Source organism: Corella eumyota, chromosome 5 (genome assembly GCF_963082875.1).
Source record: "Corella eumyota chromosome 5, kaCorEumy4.1, whole genome shotgun sequence".
NCBI lineage: Eukaryota > Metazoa > Chordata > Ascidiacea > Phlebobranchia > Corellidae > Corella > Corella eumyota.
Window position 1 is genome coordinate 10,346,643 of NC_137494.1, and position 18,831 is coordinate 10,365,473.

Sequence of the window (18,831 nt, forward strand, 5' to 3'; positions counted from 1 at the left end):
TTAAAAAAACAAATCTGTGATTTCTAAATGAAAATTTAACTAGTTTAGGCGATAATCGTTACAGCATAATATAAAAGCAAACTAGATTTATTTGATGAATAAAATATGGTTTAAAATTATTTGATATTAAATAAGTTAAAAAAAATTGAAACAAAAATGTATTATTAAAATTGTACAAAAAAGCTATAAGTAAAAAAATTGAAAGAATTATATAAAACAAAACAAAGACTAAGACAATAACAATTTTATTGACATTACATAATAAAGAAACAAGTGAGTTTTAATAATAAAAACAATAAAATTCCTCCAAACATTTGTGATGGTTGCAATTATAGAATTTTCGTGTGTAACAAAGCGAAGATATTAAAAGTGCTTTTGATTAAATGTGACTTTATTTACCAAAGTAAACGTACTTGCTTAATAGCGGTACATATACTAAAATTCGAACGATACAGAGAAGATTAGCATGGCCCCTGCGCAAGGATCACACGCAAAATCGTGAAGCGTTCCATATATTTATTACCGTTGAAAAAGAGTTTTTTTAATTTAAAAAACAAATCTGTGATTTCTAAATGAAAGTTTAACTAGTTTAGGCAATAATCGATACAGCATAATATAAAAGCAAACTAGATTTATTTGATAAATAAATTATGGTTTAAAATTATTTGATATTAAATAAGTTAAAAAAAAATTTAAACAAAAATGTATTATTAAAATTGTACAAAAAAAGCTATAAGTAAAAAAATTAAAAAAATTTATATAAAACAAAACAGATACTAAGACAATAACAATTTTATTGACATCACATGATAAAGAAAAAAATGAGTTTTAATAATAAAAACAATAAAATTCCTCTAAACATTTGTGATGGTCGCAAGTATAGAATTTGCGTCTGTAACAAAGCGAAGATTTTAAAAGTGCTTTTGATTAAATGTGACTTTATTTACCAAGGTAAACGTACTTGCTTAATAGCGGTACATATACTGAAATTGGAACGATACAGAGAAGATTAGCATGGCCCCTGCGCAAAGATGACACACAAATTCGTGAAGCGTTCCATATTTTTATTACCGTTGAAAAAGAGTTTTTTTAATTTAAAAAACAAATCTGTGATTTCTAAATGAAAATTTAACCAAGTTTAGGCGATAATCGTTACAACATAATATAAAAGCACACTACATTTATTTGATAAATAAAATATGGTTTAAAATTCTTTGATAATAAATAAGTTAAAAAAAAATTTAAACAAAAATGTATTATTAAAGTTGTACAAAAAAAGCTATAAGTAAAAAAATTGAAAAAATTATATAAAACAAAACAGATACTAAATTAATAACAATTTTATTGACATCACATGATAAAGAAAAAAATGAGTTTTAATAATAAAAACAATAAAATTCCTCCAAACACTTGTGATGGTCGCAAGTATAGAATTTGCGTCTGTAACAAAGCGAAGATATTAAAAGTGCTTTTGATTAAATGTGACTTTATTTACCAAGATAAACGTACTTGCTTAATAGCGGTACATATACTAAAATTGGAACAGTACAGAGAAGATTAGCATGGCTCCTGCGCAAAGATGACACGCAAAATCATGAAGCGTTCTATAATTTTATTACCGTTGAAAAAGAATTTTTTTAATTTGAAAAAAACAAATCTGTGATTTCTAAATGAAAATTTAACTAAGATTAGGCGATAATCGTTACAGCATAATATAAAAAAACAAACTAGATTTATTTGATAAATAAAATATGGTTTAAAATTCTTTGATATTAAATAAGTTAAAAAAAATTTAAACAAAAATGTATTATTAAAATTGTACAAAAAAAGCTATAAGTAAAAAAATTAAAAAAATTTATATAAAACAAAACAGATACTAAGACAATAACAATTTTATTGACATCACATGATAAAGAAAAAAATGAGTTTTAATAATAAAAACAATAAAATTCCTCCAAACATTTGTGATGGTCGCAAGTATAGAATTTGCGTCTGTAACAAAGCGAAGATTTTAAAAGTGCTTTTGATTAAATGTGACTTTATTTACCAAGGTAAACGTACTTGCTTAATAGCGGTACATATACTGAAATTGGAACGATACAGAGAAGATTAGCATGGCCCCTGCGCAAGGATGACACGCAAAATCGTGAAGCGTTCCATATTTTTATCAACGATGAAAGAGAGTTTTTTTAATTTAAAAAAACAAATCTGTGATTTCTAAATGAAAATTTAACTAGTTTAGGCGATAATCGTTACAGCATAATATAAAAGCAAACTAGATTTATTTGATGAATAAAATATGGTTTAAAATTATTTGATATTAAATAAGGTAAAAAAAATTGAAACAAAAATGTATTATTAAAATTGTACAAAAAAGCTATAAGTAAAAAAATTGAAAAAATTATATAAAACAAAACAGATACTAAATCAATAACAATTTTATTGACATCACATGATAAAGAAAAAAATGAGTTTTAATAATAAAAACAATAAAATTCCTCCAAACACTTGTGATGGTCGCAAGTATAGAATTTGCGTCTGTAACAAAGCGAAGATATTAAAAGTGCTTTTGATTAAATGTGACTTTATTTACCAAGATAAACGTACTTGCTTAATAGCGGTACATATACTAAAATTGGAACAGTTCAGAGAAGATTAGCATGGCTCCTGCGCAAAGATGACACGCAAAATCATGAAGCGTTCTATAATTTTATTACCGTTGAAAAAGAATTTTTTTAATTTGAAAAAAACAAATCTGTGATTTCTAAATGAAAATTTAACTAAGATTAGGCGATAATCGTTACAGCATAATATAAAAAAACAAACTAGATTTATTTGATAAATAAAATATGGTTTAAAATTCTTTGATATTAAATAAGTTAAAAAAAATTTAAACAAAAATGTATTATTAAAATTGTACAAAAAAAGCTATAAGTAAAAAAATTAAAAAAATTTATATAAAACAAAACAGATACTAAGACAATAACAATTTTATTGACATCACATGATAAAGAAAAAAATGAGTTTTAATAATAAAAACAATAAAATTCCTCCAAACATTTGTGATGGTCGCAAGTATAGAATTTGCGTCTGTAACAAAGCGAAGATTTTAAAAGTGCTTTTGATTAAATGTGACTTTATTTACCAAGGTAAACGTACTTGCTTAATAGCGGTACATATACTGAAATTGGAACGATACAGAGAAGATTAGCATGGCCCCTGCGCAAGGATGACACGCAAAATCGTGAAGCGTTCCATATTTTTATCAACGATGAAAGAGAGTTTTTTTAATTTAAAAAAACAAATCTGTGATTTCTAAATGAAAATTTAACTAGTTTAGGCGATAATCGTTACAGCATAATATAAAAGCAAACTAGATTTATTTGATGAATAAAATATGGTTTAAAATTATTTGATATTAAATAAGTTAAAAAAAATTGAAACAAAAATGTATTATTAAAATTGTACAAAAAAGCTATAAGTAAAAAAATTGAAAAAATTATATAAAACAAAACAAAGACTAAGACAATAACAATTTTATTGACATTACATAATAAAGAAACAAGTGAGTTTTAATAATAAAAACAATAAAATTCCTCCAAACATTTGTGATGGTCGCAAGTATAGAATTTTCGTGTGTAACAAAGCGAAGATATTAAAAGTGCTTTTGATTAAATGTGACTTTATTTACCAAAGTAAACGTACTTGCTTAATAGCGGTACATATACTAAAATTCGAACGATACAGAGAAGATTAGCATGGCCCCTGCGCAAGGATCACACGCAAAATCGTGAAGCGTTCTATATATTTATTACCGTTGAAAAAGAGTTTTTTTAATTTAAAAAACAAATCTGTGATTTCTAAACGAAAGTTTAACTAGTTTAGGCAATAATCGATACAGCATAATATAAAAGCAAACTAGATTTATTTGATAAATAAATTATGGTTTAAAATTATTTGATATTAAATAAGTTAAAAAAAAATTTAAACAAAAATGTATTATTAAAATTGTACAAAAAAAGCTATAAGTAAAAAAATTAAAAAAATTTATATAAAACAAAACAGATACTAAGACAATAACAATTTTATTGACATCACATGATAAAGAAAAAAATGAGTTTTAATAATAAAAACAATAAAATTCCTCCAAACATTTGTGATGGTCGCAAGTATAGAATTTGCGTCTGTAACAAAGCGAAGATTTTAAAAGTGCTTTTGATTAAATGTGACTTTATTTACCAAGGTAAACGTACTTGCTTAATAGCGGTACATATACTGAAATTGGAACGATACAGAGAAGATTAGCATGGCCCCTGCGCAAGGATGACACGCAAAATCGTGAAGCGTTCCATATTTTTATCAACGATGAAAGAGAGTTTTTTTAATTTAAAAAAACAAATCTGTGATTTCTAAATGAAAATTCAACTAGTTTAGGCGATAATCGTTACAGCATAATATAAAAGCAAACTAGATTTATTTGATGAATAAAATATGGTTTAAAATTATTTGATATTAAATAAGTTAAAAAAAATTGAAACAAAAATGTATTATTAAAATTGTACAAAAAAGCTATAAGTAAAAAAATTGAAAAAATTATATAAAACAAAACAAAGACTAAGACAATAACAATTTTATTGACATTACATAATAAAGAAACAAGTGAGTTTTAATAATAAAAACAATAAAATTCCTCCAAACATTTGTGATGGTTGCAATTATAGAATTTTCGTGTGTAACAAAGCGAAGATATTAAAAGTGCTTTTGATTAAATGTGACTTTATTTACCAAAGTAAACGTACTTGCTTAATAGCGGTACATATACTAAAATTTGAACGATACAGAGAAGATTAGCATGGCCCCTGCGCAAGGATCACACGCAAAATCGTGAAGCGTTCCATATATTTATTACCGTTGAAAAAGAGTTTTTTTAATTTAAAAAACAAATCTGTGATTTCTAAATGAAAGTTTAACTAGTTTAGGCAATAATCGATACAGCATAATATAAAAGCAAACTAGATTTATTTGATAAATAAATTATGGTTTAAAATTATTTGATATTAAATAAGTTAAAAAAAAATTTAAACAAAAATGTATTATTAAAATTGTACAAAAAAAGCTATAAGTAAAAAAATTAAAAAAATTTATATAAAACAAAACAGATACTAAGACAATAACAATTTTATTGACATCACATGATAAAGAAAAAAATGAGTTTTAATAATAAAAACAATAAAATTCCTCCAAACATTTGTGATGGTCGCAAGTATAGAATTTGCGTCTGTAACAAAGCGAAGATTTTAAAAGTGCTTTTGATTAAATGTGACTTTATTTACCAAGGTAAACGTACTTGCTTAATAGCGGTACATATACTGAAATTGGAACGATACAGAGAAGATTAGCATGGCCCCTGCGCAAGGATGACACGCAAAATCGTGAAGCGTTCCATATTTTTATCAACGATGAAAGAGAGTTTTTTTAATTTAAAAAAACAAATCTGTGATTTCTAAATGAAAATTTAACTAGTTTAGGCGATAATCGTTACAGCATAATATAAAAGCAAACTAGATTTATTTGATGAATAAAATATGGTTTAAAATTATTTGATATTAAATAAGTTAAAAAAAATTGAAACAAAAATGTATTATTAAAATTGTACAAAAAAGCTATAAGTAAAAAAATTGAAAAAATTATATAAAACAAAACAAAGACTAAGACAATAACAATTTTATTGACATTACATAATAAAGAAACAAGTGAGTTTTAATAATAAAAACAATAAAATTCCTCCAAACATTTGTGATGGTCGCAATTATAGAATTTTCGTGTGTAACAAAGCGAAGATATTAAAAGTGCTTTTGATTAAATGTGACTTTATTTACCAAAGTAAACGTACTTGCTTAATAGCGGTACATATACTAAAATTCGAACGATACAGAGAAGATTAGCATGGCCCCTGCGCAAGGATCACACGCAAAATCGTGAAGCGTTCCATATATTTATTACCGTTGAAAAAGAGTTTTTTTAATTTAAAAAACAAATCTGTGATTTCTAAATGAAAGTTTAACTAGTTTAGGCGATAATCGATACAGCATAATATAAAAGCAAACTAGATTTATTTGATAAATAAATTATGGTTTAAAATTATTTGATATTAAATAAGTTAAAAAAAAATTTAAACAAAAATGTATTATTAAAATTGTACAAAAAAGCTATAAGTAAAAATATTGAAAAAAATTATATCAAACAAAACAGATACTAAGACAATAACAATTTTATTGACATCACATGATAAAGAAAAAAATGAGTTTTAATAATAAAAACAATAAAATTCCTCCAAACACTTGTGATGGTCGCAAGTATAGAAATTTTGTGTGTAACAAAGCGAAGATATTAAAAGTGCTTTTGATTAAATGTGACTTTATTTACCAAGGTAAACGTACTTGCTTAATAGCGGAACATATACTAAAATTGTAACAATACAGAGAAGATTATCATGGCCCCTGCGCAAAGATGACACCCAAAATCATGAAGCGTTCTATATTTTTATTACCGTTGAAAAAGATTTTTTTAATTTGAAAAAACAAATCTGTGATTTCTAAATGAAAATTTAACTAAGATTAGGCGATAATCGTTACAGCATAATATAAAAAAACAGACTAGATTTATTTGATAAATAAAATATGGTTTAAAATTCTTTGATAATAAATAAGTTAAAAAAAAATTTAAACAAAAATGTATTATTAAAATTGTACAAAAAAAGCTATAAGTAAAAAAATTGAAAAAAATTATATAAAACAAAACAGATACTAAATCAATAACAATTTTATTGACATCACATGATAAAGAAAAAAATGAGTTTTAATAATAAAAACAATAAAATTCCACCAAACACTTGTGATGGTCGCAAGTATAGAATTTGCGTCTGTAACAAAGCGAAGATATTAAAAGTGCTTTTGATTAAATGTGACTTTATTTACCAAGGTAAACGTACTTGCTTAATAGCGGTACATATACTAAAATTGGAACAGTACAGAGAAGATTAGCATGGCTCCTGCGCAAGGATGACATGCAAAATCATGAAGCGTTCTATATTTTTATTACCGTTGAAAAAGAATTTTTTTAATTTGAAAAAACAAATCTGTGATTTCTAAATGAAAATTTAATTAAGATTAGGCGATTATCGTTACAGCATAATATAAAAAAACAAACTAGATTTATTTGATAAATAAAATATGGTTTAAAATTCTTTGATAATAAATAAGTTAAAAAAAAATTTAAACAAAAATGTATTATTAAAATTGTACAAAAAAAGCTATAAGTAAAAAAATTGAAAAAATTTATATAAAACAAAACAGATACTAAGACAATAACAATTTTATTGACATCACATGATAAAGAAAAAAATGAGTTTTAATAATAAAAACAATAAAATTCCTCCAAACATTTGTGATGGTCGCAATTATAGAATTTTCGTGTGTAACAAAGCGAAGATATTAAAAGTGCTTTTGATTAAATGTGACTTTATTTACCAAAGTAAACGTACTTGCTTAATAGCGGTACATATGCTAAAATTGGAACGATACAGAGAAGATTAGCATGGCCCCTGCGCAAGGATGACACGCAAAATCGTGAAGCGTTCCATATATTTATTACCGTTGAAATAGAGTTTTTTTAATTTAAAAAACAAATCTGTGAATTCTAAATGAAAGTTTAACTAGTTTAGGCGATAATCGATACAGCATAATATAAAAGCAAACTAGATTTATTTGATGAATAAAATATGGTTTAAAATTCTTTGATAATAAATAAGTTAAAAAAAAATTTAAACAAAAATGTATTATTAAAGTTGTACAAAAAAAGCTATAAGTAAAAAATTTATATAAAACAAAACAGATACTAAGACAATAACAATTTTATTGACATCACATGATAAAGAAAGAAATGAGTTTTAATAATAAAAACAATAAAATTCCTCCAAACACTTGTGATGGTCGCAAGTATAGAATTTGCGTCTGTAACAAAGCGAAGATTTTAAAAGTGCTTTTGATTAAATGTGACTTTATTTACAAAGGTAAACGTACTTGCTTAATAGCGGTACATATACTAAAATTGGAACGATACAGAGAAGATTAGCATGGCCCCTGCGCAAGGATGACACGCAAAATCGTGAAGCGTTCCATATTTTTATTACCGTTGAAAAAGAATTTTTTTAATTTAAAAAACAAATCTGTAATTTCTAAATGAAAATTTAACTAAGATTAGGCGATAATCGTTACAGCATAATATAAAAAAACAAACTAGATTTATTTGATAAATAAAATATGGTTTAAAATTCTTTGATAATAAATAAGTTAAAAAAAAATTTAAACAAAAATGTATTATTAAAATTGTACAAAAAAAACTATAAGTAAAAAAATTGAAAAAATTTATATAAAACAAAACAGATACTAAGACAATAACAATTTTATTTACATCACATGATAAAGAAAAAAATGAGTTTTAATAATAAAAACAATAAAATTCCTCCAAACATTTGTGATGGTCGCAAGTATAGAATTTTCGTGTGTAACAAAGCGAAGATATTAAAAGTGCTTTTGATTAAATGTGACTTTATTTATCAAAGTAAACGTACTTGCTTAATAGCGGTACATATACTAAAATTGGAACGATACAGAGAAGATTAGCATGGCCCCTGCGCAAGGATGACACGCAAAATCGTGAAGCGTTCCATATATTTATTACCGTTGAAAAAGAGTTTTTTTAATTTAAAAAACAAATCTGTGATTTCTAAATGAAAGTTTACCTAGTTTAGGCGATAATCGATACAGCATAATATAAAAGCAAACTAGATTTATTTGATAAATAAATTATGGTTTAAAATTATTTGATATTAAATAAGTTAAAAAAAAATTTAAACAAAAATGTATTATTAAAATTGTACAAAAAAGCTATAAGTAAAAATATTGAAAAAAATTATATCAAACAAAACAGATACTAAGACAATAACAATTTTATTGACATCACATGATAAAGAAAAAAATGAGTTTTAATAATAAAAACAATAAAATTCCTCCAAACACTTGTGATGGTCGCAAATATAGAAATTTTGTGTGTAACAAAGCGAAGATATTAAAAGTGCTTTTGATTAAATGTGACTTTATTTACCAAGGTAAACGTACTTGCTTAATAGCGGTACATATACTAAAATTGGAACAATACAGAGAATATAAGCATGGCCCCTGCGCAAGGGTGACACGCAAAATCATGAAGCGTTCTATATTTTTATTACCGTTGAAAAAGAATTTTTTTAATTTGAAAAAACAAATCTGTGATTTCTAAATGAAAATTTAACTAAGATTAGGCGATAATCGTTACAGCATAATATAAAAAAACAAACTAGATTTATTTGATAAATAAAATATGGTTTAAAATTCTTTGATAATAAATAAGTTAAAAAAAAATTTAAACAAAAATGTATTATTAAAATTGTACAAAAAAAGCTATAAGTAAAAAAATTGAAAAAAATTATATAAAACAAAACAGATACTAAATCAATAACAATTTTATTGACATCACATGATAAAGAAAAAAATGAGTTTTAATAATAAAAACAATAAAATTCCACCAAACACTTGTGATGGTCGCAAGTATAGAATTTGCGTCTGTAACAAAGCGAAGATATTAAAAGTGCTTTTGATTAAATGTGATCTTATTTACCAAGGTAAACGTACTTGCTTAATAGCGGTACATATACTAAAATTGGAACAGTACAGAGAAGATTAGCATGGCTCCTGCGCAAGGATGACACGCAAAATCATGAAGCGTTCTATATTTTTATTACCGTTGAAAAAGAATTTTTTTAATTTGAAAAAACAAATCTGTGATTTCTAAATGAAAATTTAACTAAGATTAGGCGATAATCGTTACAGCATAATATAAAAAAACAAACTATAGCATGGCTCCTGCGCAAGGATGACACGCAAAATCATGAAGCGTTCTATATTTTTATTACCGTTGAAAAAGAATTTTTTTAATTTGAAAAAACAAATCTGTGATTTCTAAATGAAAATTTAACTAAGATTAGGCGATAATCGTTACAGCATAATATAAAAAAACAAACTAGATTTATTTGATAAATAAAATATGGTTTAAAATTCTTTGATAATAAATAAGTTAAAAAAAAATTTAAACAAAAATGTATTATTAAAATTGTACAAAAAAAGCTATAAGTAAAAAAATTGAAAAAATTTATATAAAACAAAACAGATACTAAGACAATAACAATTTTATTGACATCACATGATAAAGAAAAAAATGAGTTTTAATAATAAAAACAATAAAATTCCTCCAAACATTTGTGATGGTCGCAAGTATAGAATTTTCGTGTGTAACAAAGCGAAGATATTAAAAGTGCTTTTGATTAAATGTGACTTTATTTACCAAGGTAAACGTACTTGCTTAATAGCGGTACATATACTAAAATTGGAGCGATACAGAGAAGATTAGCTTGGCCCCTGCGCAAAGATGACACGCAAATTCGTGAAGCGTTCCATATTTTTATTACCGTTGAAAAAGAGTTTTTTTAATTTAAAAAACAAATCTGTGATTTCTAAATGAAAATTTAACCAAGTTTAGGCGATAATCGTTACAACATAATATAAAAGCACACTACATTTATTTGATAAATAAAATATGGTTTAAAATTCTTTGATAATAAATAAGTTAAAAAAAAATTTAAACAAAAATGTATTATTAAAGTTGTACAAAAAAAGCTATAAGTAAAAAAATTGAAAAAATTATATAAAACAAAACAGATACTAAATCAATAACAATTTTATTGACATCACATGATAAAGAAAAAAATGAGTTTTAATAATAAAAACAATAAAATTCCTCCAAACACTTGTGATGGTCGCAAGTATAGAATTTGCGTCTGTAACAAAGCGAAGATATTAAAAGTGCTTTTGATTAAATGTGACTTTATTTACCAAGATAAACGTACTTGCTTAATAGCGGTACATATACTAAAATTGGAACAGTACAGAGAAGATTAGCATGGCTCCTGCGCAAAGATGACACGCAAAATCATGAAGCGTTCTATAATTTTATTACCGTTGAAAAAGAATTTTTTTAATTTGAAAAAACAAATCTGTGATTTCTAAATGAAAATTTAACTAAGATTAGGCGATAATCGTTACAGCATAATATAAAAAAACAAACTAGATTTATTTGATAAATAAAATATGGTTTAAAATTCTTTGAGAATAAGTTAAAAAAAAATTTAAACAAAAATGTATTATTAAAATTGTACAAAAAAAGCTATAAGTAAAAAAATTAAAAAAATTTATATAAAACAAAACAGATACTAAGACAATAACAATTTTATTGACATCACATGATAAAGAAACAAGTGAGTTTTAATAATAAAAACAATAAAATTCCTCCAAACATTTGTGATGGTCGCAAGTATAGAATTTTCGTGTGTAACAAAGCGAAGATATTAAAAGTGCTTTTGATTAAATGTGACTTTATTTACCAAAGTAAACGTACTTGCTTAATAGCGGTACGTATACTAAAATTCGAACGATACAGAGAAGATTAGCATGGCCCCTGCGCAAGGATCACACGCAAAATCGTGAAGCGTTCCATATATTTATTACCGTTGAAAAAGAGTTTTTTTAATTTAAAAAACAAATCTGTGATTTCTAAATGAAAGTTTAACTAGTTTAGGCGATAATCGATACAGCATAATATAAAAGCAAACTAGATTTATTTGATAAATAAATTATGGTTTAAAATTATTTGATATTAAATAAGTTAAAAAAAAATTTAAACAAAAATGTATTATTAAAATTGTACAAAAAAGCTATAAGTAAAAATATTGAAAAAAATTATATCAAACAAAACAGATACTAAGACAATAACAATTTTATTGACATCACATGATAAAGAAAAAAATGAGTTTTAATAATAAAAACAATAAAATTCCTCCAAACACTTGTGATGGTCGCAAGTATAGAAATTTTGTGTGTAACAAAGCGAAGATATTAAAAGTGCTTTTGATTAAATGTGACTTTATTTACCAAGGTAAACGTACTTGCTTAATAGCGGTACATATACTAAAATTGTAACAATACAGAGAAGATTAGCATGGCCCCTGCGCAAAGATGACACCCAAAATCATGAAGCGTTCTATATTTTTATTACCGTTGAAAAAGAGTTTTTTTAATTTGAAAAAACAAATCTGTGATTTCTAAATGAAAATTTAACTAAGATTAGGCGATAATCGTTACAGCATAATATAAAAAAACAAACTAGATTTATTTGATAATTAAAATATGGTTTAAAATTCTTTGATAATAAATAAGTTAAAAAAAAATTTAAACAAAAATGTAATATTAAAATTGTACAAAAAAAGCTATAAGTAAAAAAATTGAATAAAATTATATAAAACAAAACAGATACTAAATCAATAACAATTTTATTGACATCACATGATAAAGAAAAAAATGAGTTTTAATAATAAAAACAATAAAATTCCACCAAACACTTGTGATGGTCGCAAGTATAGAATTTGCGTCTGTAACAAAGCGAAGATATTAAAAGTGCTTTTGATTAAATGTGACTTTATTTACCAAGGTAAACGTACTTGCTTAATAGCGGTACATATACTAAAATTGGAACAGTACAGAGAAGATTAGCATGGCTCCTGCGCAAGGATGACACGCAAAATCATGAAGCGTTCTATATTTTTATTACCGTTGAAAAAGAATTTTTTTAATTTGAAAAAACAAATCTGTGATTTCTAAATGAAAATTTAACTAAGATTAGGCGATAATCGTTACAGCATAATATAAAAAAACAAACTAGATTTATTTGATAAATAAAATATGGTTTAAAATTCTTTGATAATAAATAAGTTAAAAAAAAATTTAAACAAAAATGTATTATTAAAATTGTACAAAAAAGCTATAAGTAAAAATATTGAAAAAAATTATATCAAATAAAACAGATACTAAGACAATAACAATTTTATTGACATCACATGATAAAGAAAAAAATGAGTTTTAATAATAAAAACAATAAAATTCCTCCAAACACTTGTGATGGTCGCAAGTATAGAATTTTCGTCTGTAACAAACCGAAGATATTAAAAGTGCTTTTAATTAAATGTGACTTTATTTACCAAGGTAAACGTACTTGCTTAATAGCGGTACATATACTAAAATTGGAGCGATACAGAGAAGATTAGCTTGGCCCCTGCGCAAAGATGACATGCAAATTCGTGAAGCGTTCCATATTTTTATTACCGTTGAAAAAGAGTTTTTTTAATTTAAAAAACAAATCTGTGATTTCTAAATGAAAATTTAACCAAGTTTAGGCGATAATCGTTACAACATAATATAAAAGCACACTACATTTATTTGATAAATAAAATATGGTTTAAAATTCTTTGATAATAAATAAGTTAAAAAAAAATTTAAACAAAAATGTATTATTAAAGTTGTACAAAAAAAGCTATAAGTAAAAAAATTGAAAAAATTATATAAAACAAAACAGATACTAAATCAATAACAATTTTATTGACATCACATGATAAAGAAAAAAATGAGTTTTAATAATAAAAACAATAAAATTCCTCCAAACACTTGTGATGGTCGCAAGTATAGAATTTGCGTCTGTAACAAAGCGAAGATATTAAAAGTGCTTTTGATTAAATGTGACTTTATTTACCAAGATAAACGTACTTGCTTAATAGCGGTACATATACTAAAATTGGAACAGTACAGAGAAGATTAGCATGGCTCCTGCGCAAAGATGACACGCAAAATCATGAAGCGTTCTATAATTTTATTACCGTTGAAAAAGAATTTTTTTAATTTGAAAAAAACACATCTGTGATTTCTAAATGAAAATTTAACTAAGATTAGGCGATAATCGTTACAGCATAATATAAAAAAACAAACTAGATTTATTTGATAAATAAAATATGGTTTAAAATTCTTTGATATTAAATAAGTTAAAAAAAATTTAAACAAAAATGTATTATTAAAATTGTACAAAAAAAGCTATAAGTAAAAAAATTAAAAAAATTTATATAAAACAAAACAGATACTAAGACAATAACAATTTTATTGACATCACATGATAAAGAAAAAAATGAGTTTTAATAATAAAAACAATAAAATTCCTCCAAACATTTGTGATGGTCGCAAGTATAGAATTTGCGTCTGTAACAAAGCGAAGATTTTAAAAGTGCTTTTGATTAAATGTGACTTTATTTACCAAGGTAAACGTACTTGTTTAATAGCGGTACATATACTGAAATTGGAACGATACAGAGAAGATTAGCATGGCCCCTGCGCAAGGATGACACGCAAAATCGTGAAGCGTTCCATATTTTTATCAACGATGAAAGAGAGTTTTTTTAATTTAAAAAAACAAATCTGTGATTTCTAAATGAAAATTTAACTAGTTTAGGCGATAATCGTTACAGCATAATATAAAAGCAAACTAGATTTATTTGATAAATAAAATATGGTTTAAAATTATTTGATATTAAATAAGTTAAAAAAAATTGAAACAAAAATGTATTATTAAAATTGTACAAAAAAGCTATAAGTAAAAAAATTGAAAAAATTATATAAAACAAAACAAAGACTAAGACAATAACAATTTTATTGACATTACATAATAAAGAAACAAGTGAGTTTTAATAATAAAAACAATAAAATTCCTCCAAACATTTGTGATGGTCGCAAGTATAGAATTTTCGTGTGTAACAAAGCGAAGATATTAAAAGTGCTTTTGATTAAATGTGACTTTATTTACCAAAGTAAACGTACTTGCTTAATAGCGGTACATATACTAAAATTCGAACGATACAGAGAAGATTAGCATGGTCCCTGCGCAAGGATCACACGCAAAATCGTGAAGCGTTCCATATATTTATTACCGTTGAAAAAGAGTTTTTTTAATTTAAAAAACAAATCTGTGATTTCTAAATGAAAGTTTAACTAGTTTAGGCGATAATCGATACAGCATAATATAAAAGCAAACTAGATTTATTTGATAAATAAATTATGGTTTAAAATTATTTGATATTAAATAAGTTAAAAAAAAATTTAAACAAAAATGTATTATTAAAATTGTACAAAAAAGCTATAAGTAAAAATATTGAAAAAAATTATATCAAACAAAACAGATACTAAGACAATAACAATTTTATTGACATCACATGATAAAGAAAAAAATGAGTTTTAATAATAAAAACAATAAAATTCCTCCAAACACTTGTGATGGTCGCAAGTATAGAAATTTTGTGTGTAACAAAGCGAAGATATTAAAAGTGCTTTGGATTAAATGTGACTTTATTTACCAAGGTAAACGTACTTGCTTAATAGCGGAACATATACTAAAATTGTAACAATACAGAGAAGATTAGCATGGCCCCTGCGCAAAGATGACACCCAAAATCATGAAGCGTTCTATATTTTTATTACCGTTGAAAAAGTGTTTTTTTAATTTGAAAAAACAAATCTGTGATTTCTAAATGAAAATTTAACTAAGATTAGGCGATAATCGTTACAGCATAATATAAAAAATCAGACTAGATTTATTTGATAAATAAAATATGGTTTAAAATTCTTTGATAATAAATAAGTTAAAAAAAAATTTAAACAAAAATGTATTATTAAAATTGTACAAAAAAAGCTATAAGTAAAAAAATTGAAAAAAATTATATAAAACAAAACAGATACTAAATCAATAACAATTTTATTGACATCACATGATAAAGAAAAAAATGAGTTTTAATAATAAAAACAATAAAATTCCACCAAACACTTGTGATGGTCGCAAGTATAGAATTTGCGTCTGTAACAAAGCGAAGATATTAAAAGTGCTTTTGATTAAATGTGACTTTATTTACCAAGGTAAACGTACTTGCTTAATAGCGGTACATATACTAAAATTGGAACATTACAGAGAAGATTAGCATGGCTCCTGCGCAAGGATGACACGCAAAATCATGAAGCGTTCTATATTTTTATTACCGTTGAAAAAGAATTTTTTTAATTTGAAAAAACAAATCTGTGATTTCTAAATGAAAATTTAATTAAGATTAGGCGATTATCGTTACAGCATAATATAAAAAAACAAACTAGATTTATTTGATAAATAAAATATGGTTTAAAATTCTTTGATAATAAATAAGTTAAAAAAAAATTTAAACAAAAATGTATTATTAAAATTGTACAAAAAAAGCTATAAGTAAAAAAATTGAAAAAATTTATATAAAACAAAACAGATACTAAGACAATAACAATTTTATTGACATCACATGATAAAGAAAAAAATGAGTTTTAATAATAAAAACAATAAAATTCCTCCAAACATTTGTGATGGTCGCAAGTATAGAATTTTCGTGTGTAACAAAGCGAAGATATTAAAAGTGCTTTTGATTAAATGTGACTTTATTTACCAAAGTAAACGTACTTGCTTAATAGCGGTACATATGCTAAAATTGGAACGATACAGAGAAGATTAGCATGGCCCCTGCGCAAGGATGACACGCAAAATCGTGAAGCGTTCCATATATTTATTACCGTTGAAAAAGAGTTTTTTTAATTTAAAAAACAAATCTGTGATTTCTAAATGAAAGTTGAACTAGTTTAGGCGATAATCGATACAGCATAAAATAAAAGCAAACTAGATTTATTTGATAAATAAAATATGGTTTAAAATTCTTTGATAATAAATAAGTTAAAAAAAAATTTAAACAAAAATGTATTATTAAAATTGTACAAAAAAGCTATAAGTAAAAATATTGAAAAAAATTATATCAAACAAAACAGATACTAAGACAATAACAATTTTATTGACATCACATGATAAAGAAAAAAATGAGTTTTAATAATAAAAACAATAAAATTCCTCCAAACACTTGTGATGGTCGCAAGTATAGAATTTTCGTGTGTAACAAAGCGAAGATATTAAAAGTGCTTTTGATTAAATGTGACTTTATTTACCAAAGTAAACGTACTTGCTTAATAGCGGTACATATACTAAAATTCGAACGATACAGAGAAGATTAGCATGGCCCCTGCGCAAGGATCACACGCAAAATCGTGAAGCGTTCCATATATTTATTACCGTTGAAAAAGAGTTTTTTTAATTTAAAAAACAAATCTGTGATTTCTAAATGAAAGTTTAACTAGTTTAGGCGATAATCGATACAGCATAATATAAAAGCAAACTAGATTTATTTGATAAATAAATTATGGTTTAAAATTATTTGATATTAAATAAGTTAAAAAAAAATTTAAACAAAAATGTATTATTAAAATTGTACAAAAAAGCTATAAGTAAAAATATTGAAAAAAATTATATCAAACAAAACAAATACTAAGACAATAACAATTTTATTGACATCACATGATAAAGAAAAAAATGAGTTTTAATAATAAAAACAATAAAATTCCTCCAAACACTTGTGATGGTCGCAAGTATAGAAATTTTGTGTGTAACAAAGCGAAGATATTAAAAGTGCTTTTGATTAAATGTGACTTTATTTACCAAGGTAAACGTACTTGCTTAATAGCGGAACATATACTAAAATTGTAACAATACAGAGAAGATTAGCATGGCCCCTGCGCAAAGATGACACCGAAAATCATGAAGCGTTCTATATTTTTATTACCGTTGAAAAAGTGTTTTTTTAATTTGAAAAAACAAATCTGTGATTTCTAAATGAAAATTTAACTAAGATTAGGCGATTATCGTTACAGCATAATATAAAAAAACAAACTAGATTTATTTGATAAATAAAATATGGTTTAAAATTCTTTGATAATAAATAAGTTAAAAAAAAATTTAAACAAAAATGTATTATTAAAATTGTACAAAAAAAGCTATAAGTAAAAAAATTAAAAAAATTTATATAAAACAAAACAGATACTAAGACAATAACAATTTTATTGACATCACATGATAAAGAAAAAAATGAGTTTTAATAATAAAAACAATAAAATTCCTCCAAACATTTGTGATGGTCGCAAGTATAGAATTTTCGTGTGTAACAAAGCGAAGATATTAAAAGTGCTTTTGATTAAATGTGACTTTATTTACCAAAGTAAACGTACTTGCTTAATAGCGGTACATATGCTAAAATTGGAACGATACAGAGAAGATTAGCATGGCCCCTGCGCAAGGATGACACGCAAAATCGTGAAGCGTTCCATATATTTATTACCGTTGAAAAAGAGTTTTTTTAATTTAAAAAACAAATCTGTGATTTCTAAATGAAAGTTGAACTAGTTTAGGCGATAATCGATACAGCATAATATAAAAGCAAACTAGATTTATTTGATAAATAAAATATGGTTTAAAATTCTTTGATAATAAATAAGTTAAAAAAAAATTTAAACAAAAATGTATTATTAAAATTGTACAAAAAAGCTATAAGTAAAAATATTGAAAAAAATTATATCAAACAAAACAGATACTAAGACAATAACAATTTTATTGACATCACATGATAAAGAAAAAAATGAGTTTTAATAATAAAAACAATAAAATTCCTCCAAACACTTGTGATGGTCGCAAGTATAGAAATTTTGTGTGTAACAAAGCGAAGATATTAAAAGTGCTTTTGATTAATTGTGACTTTATTTACCAAGGTAAACGTACTTGCTTAATAGCGGTACATATACTAAAATTGGAACAATACAGAGAAGATAAGCATGGCCCCTGCGCAAGGATGACACGCAAAATCATGAAGCGTTCTATATTTTTATTACCGTTGAAAAAGAATTTTTTTAATTTGAAAAA

The 18,831-nt window shown here is 24.7% G+C and overlaps 34 non-coding genes and 1 pseudogene across 34 annotated transcripts; all 35 read left to right on the plus strand.

Moving 5' to 3' along the window:
* Positions 1–409: 409 nt before the first annotated feature.
* On the plus strand, positions 410–518 carry LOC145754138 (U6 spliceosomal RNA). The gene has a single exon (XR_014284044.1). It is a non-coding gene; the product is annotated as a U6 spliceosomal RNA (small nuclear RNA).
* A 439-nt stretch (positions 519–957) lies between these two features.
* On the plus strand, positions 958–1,066 carry LOC145754058 (U6 spliceosomal RNA). Its single transcript, XR_014283968.1, has one exon. It is a non-coding gene; the product is annotated as a U6 spliceosomal RNA (small nuclear RNA).
* A 439-nt stretch (positions 1,067–1,505) lies between these two features.
* LOC145754194 (U6 spliceosomal RNA) lies at positions 1,506–1,614 on the plus strand. Its single transcript, XR_014284093.1, has one exon. It is a non-coding gene; the product is annotated as a U6 spliceosomal RNA (small nuclear RNA).
* A 443-nt stretch (positions 1,615–2,057) lies between these two features.
* Positions 2,058–2,166, plus strand: LOC145754252 (U6 spliceosomal RNA). Its single transcript, XR_014284131.1, has one exon. It is a non-coding gene; the product is annotated as a U6 spliceosomal RNA (small nuclear RNA).
* A 437-nt stretch (positions 2,167–2,603) lies between these two features.
* Positions 2,604–2,712, plus strand: LOC145754213 (U6 spliceosomal RNA). Its single transcript, XR_014284110.1, has one exon. It is a non-coding gene; the product is annotated as a U6 spliceosomal RNA (small nuclear RNA).
* A 443-nt stretch (positions 2,713–3,155) lies between these two features.
* LOC145754253 (U6 spliceosomal RNA) lies at positions 3,156–3,264 on the plus strand. Its single transcript, XR_014284132.1, has one exon. It is a non-coding gene; the product is annotated as a U6 spliceosomal RNA (small nuclear RNA).
* A 437-nt stretch (positions 3,265–3,701) lies between these two features.
* Positions 3,702–3,810, plus strand: LOC145754145 (U6 spliceosomal RNA). Its single transcript, XR_014284051.1, has one exon. It is a non-coding gene; the product is annotated as a U6 spliceosomal RNA (small nuclear RNA).
* Positions 3,811–4,249: 439 nt separating this feature from the next.
* LOC145754254 (U6 spliceosomal RNA) lies at positions 4,250–4,358 on the plus strand. Its single transcript, XR_014284133.1, has one exon. It is a non-coding gene; the product is annotated as a U6 spliceosomal RNA (small nuclear RNA).
* A 437-nt stretch (positions 4,359–4,795) lies between these two features.
* On the plus strand, positions 4,796–4,904 carry LOC145754120 (U6 spliceosomal RNA). Its single transcript, XR_014284027.1, has one exon. It is a non-coding gene; the product is annotated as a U6 spliceosomal RNA (small nuclear RNA).
* Positions 4,905–5,343: 439 nt separating this feature from the next.
* Positions 5,344–5,452, plus strand: LOC145754255 (U6 spliceosomal RNA). The gene has a single exon (XR_014284134.1). It is a non-coding gene; the product is annotated as a U6 spliceosomal RNA (small nuclear RNA).
* Positions 5,453–5,889: 437 nt separating this feature from the next.
* Positions 5,890–5,998, plus strand: LOC145754140 (U6 spliceosomal RNA). The gene has a single exon (XR_014284046.1). It is a non-coding gene; the product is annotated as a U6 spliceosomal RNA (small nuclear RNA).
* Positions 5,999–6,436: 438 nt separating this feature from the next.
* LOC145754204 (U6 spliceosomal RNA) lies at positions 6,437–6,545 on the plus strand. The gene has a single exon (XR_014284101.1). It is a non-coding gene; the product is annotated as a U6 spliceosomal RNA (small nuclear RNA).
* Positions 6,546–6,987: 442 nt separating this feature from the next.
* Positions 6,988–7,096, plus strand: LOC145754111 (U6 spliceosomal RNA). The gene has a single exon (XR_014284019.1). It is a non-coding gene; the product is annotated as a U6 spliceosomal RNA (small nuclear RNA).
* A 443-nt stretch (positions 7,097–7,539) lies between these two features.
* On the plus strand, positions 7,540–7,648 carry LOC145754267 (U6 spliceosomal RNA). The gene has a single exon (XR_014284145.1). It is a non-coding gene; the product is annotated as a U6 spliceosomal RNA (small nuclear RNA).
* A 429-nt stretch (positions 7,649–8,077) lies between these two features.
* Positions 8,078–8,186, plus strand: LOC145754174 (U6 spliceosomal RNA). Its single transcript, XR_014284078.1, has one exon. It is a non-coding gene; the product is annotated as a U6 spliceosomal RNA (small nuclear RNA).
* A 442-nt stretch (positions 8,187–8,628) lies between these two features.
* On the plus strand, positions 8,629–8,737 carry LOC145754008 (U6 spliceosomal RNA). The gene has a single exon (XR_014283921.1). It is a non-coding gene; the product is annotated as a U6 spliceosomal RNA (small nuclear RNA).
* A 438-nt stretch (positions 8,738–9,175) lies between these two features.
* On the plus strand, positions 9,176–9,284 carry LOC145754143 (U6 spliceosomal RNA). The gene has a single exon (XR_014284049.1). It is a non-coding gene; the product is annotated as a U6 spliceosomal RNA (small nuclear RNA).
* Positions 9,285–9,727: 443 nt separating this feature from the next.
* Positions 9,728–9,836, plus strand: LOC145754089 (U6 spliceosomal RNA). Its single transcript, XR_014283998.1, has one exon. It is a non-coding gene; the product is annotated as a U6 spliceosomal RNA (small nuclear RNA).
* Positions 9,837–9,907: 71 nt separating this feature from the next.
* On the plus strand, positions 9,908–10,007 carry LOC145754231 (U6 spliceosomal RNA; annotated as a pseudogene).
* Positions 10,008–10,450: 443 nt separating this feature from the next.
* Positions 10,451–10,559, plus strand: LOC145754156 (U6 spliceosomal RNA). The gene has a single exon (XR_014284061.1). It is a non-coding gene; the product is annotated as a U6 spliceosomal RNA (small nuclear RNA).
* Positions 10,560–10,998: 439 nt separating this feature from the next.
* Positions 10,999–11,107, plus strand: LOC145754195 (U6 spliceosomal RNA). The gene has a single exon (XR_014284094.1). It is a non-coding gene; the product is annotated as a U6 spliceosomal RNA (small nuclear RNA).
* Positions 11,108–11,546: 439 nt separating this feature from the next.
* On the plus strand, positions 11,547–11,655 carry LOC145754171 (U6 spliceosomal RNA). The gene has a single exon (XR_014284075.1). It is a non-coding gene; the product is annotated as a U6 spliceosomal RNA (small nuclear RNA).
* Positions 11,656–12,093: 438 nt separating this feature from the next.
* On the plus strand, positions 12,094–12,202 carry LOC145754070 (U6 spliceosomal RNA). Its single transcript, XR_014283979.1, has one exon. It is a non-coding gene; the product is annotated as a U6 spliceosomal RNA (small nuclear RNA).
* Positions 12,203–12,645: 443 nt separating this feature from the next.
* On the plus strand, positions 12,646–12,754 carry LOC145754090 (U6 spliceosomal RNA). Its single transcript, XR_014283999.1, has one exon. It is a non-coding gene; the product is annotated as a U6 spliceosomal RNA (small nuclear RNA).
* Positions 12,755–13,196: 442 nt separating this feature from the next.
* Positions 13,197–13,305, plus strand: LOC145754175 (U6 spliceosomal RNA). The gene has a single exon (XR_014284079.1). It is a non-coding gene; the product is annotated as a U6 spliceosomal RNA (small nuclear RNA).
* A 439-nt stretch (positions 13,306–13,744) lies between these two features.
* Positions 13,745–13,853, plus strand: LOC145754196 (U6 spliceosomal RNA). Its single transcript, XR_014284095.1, has one exon. It is a non-coding gene; the product is annotated as a U6 spliceosomal RNA (small nuclear RNA).
* Positions 13,854–14,296: 443 nt separating this feature from the next.
* LOC145754244 (U6 spliceosomal RNA) lies at positions 14,297–14,405 on the plus strand. The gene has a single exon (XR_014284123.1). It is a non-coding gene; the product is annotated as a U6 spliceosomal RNA (small nuclear RNA).
* A 437-nt stretch (positions 14,406–14,842) lies between these two features.
* On the plus strand, positions 14,843–14,951 carry LOC145754173 (U6 spliceosomal RNA). Its single transcript, XR_014284077.1, has one exon. It is a non-coding gene; the product is annotated as a U6 spliceosomal RNA (small nuclear RNA).
* A 438-nt stretch (positions 14,952–15,389) lies between these two features.
* On the plus strand, positions 15,390–15,498 carry LOC145754122 (U6 spliceosomal RNA). Its single transcript, XR_014284029.1, has one exon. It is a non-coding gene; the product is annotated as a U6 spliceosomal RNA (small nuclear RNA).
* A 443-nt stretch (positions 15,499–15,941) lies between these two features.
* Positions 15,942–16,050, plus strand: LOC145754074 (U6 spliceosomal RNA). Its single transcript, XR_014283983.1, has one exon. It is a non-coding gene; the product is annotated as a U6 spliceosomal RNA (small nuclear RNA).
* Positions 16,051–16,493: 443 nt separating this feature from the next.
* On the plus strand, positions 16,494–16,602 carry LOC145754268 (U6 spliceosomal RNA). Its single transcript, XR_014284146.1, has one exon. It is a non-coding gene; the product is annotated as a U6 spliceosomal RNA (small nuclear RNA).
* Positions 16,603–17,040: 438 nt separating this feature from the next.
* On the plus strand, positions 17,041–17,149 carry LOC145754141 (U6 spliceosomal RNA). Its single transcript, XR_014284047.1, has one exon. It is a non-coding gene; the product is annotated as a U6 spliceosomal RNA (small nuclear RNA).
* Positions 17,150–17,587: 438 nt separating this feature from the next.
* LOC145754142 (U6 spliceosomal RNA) lies at positions 17,588–17,696 on the plus strand. Its single transcript, XR_014284048.1, has one exon. It is a non-coding gene; the product is annotated as a U6 spliceosomal RNA (small nuclear RNA).
* A 443-nt stretch (positions 17,697–18,139) lies between these two features.
* LOC145753982 (U6 spliceosomal RNA) lies at positions 18,140–18,248 on the plus strand. The gene has a single exon (XR_014283897.1). It is a non-coding gene; the product is annotated as a U6 spliceosomal RNA (small nuclear RNA).
* A 438-nt stretch (positions 18,249–18,686) lies between these two features.
* Positions 18,687–18,795, plus strand: LOC145754031 (U6 spliceosomal RNA). Its single transcript, XR_014283942.1, has one exon. It is a non-coding gene; the product is annotated as a U6 spliceosomal RNA (small nuclear RNA).
* Positions 18,796–18,831: the final 36 nt, after the last annotated feature.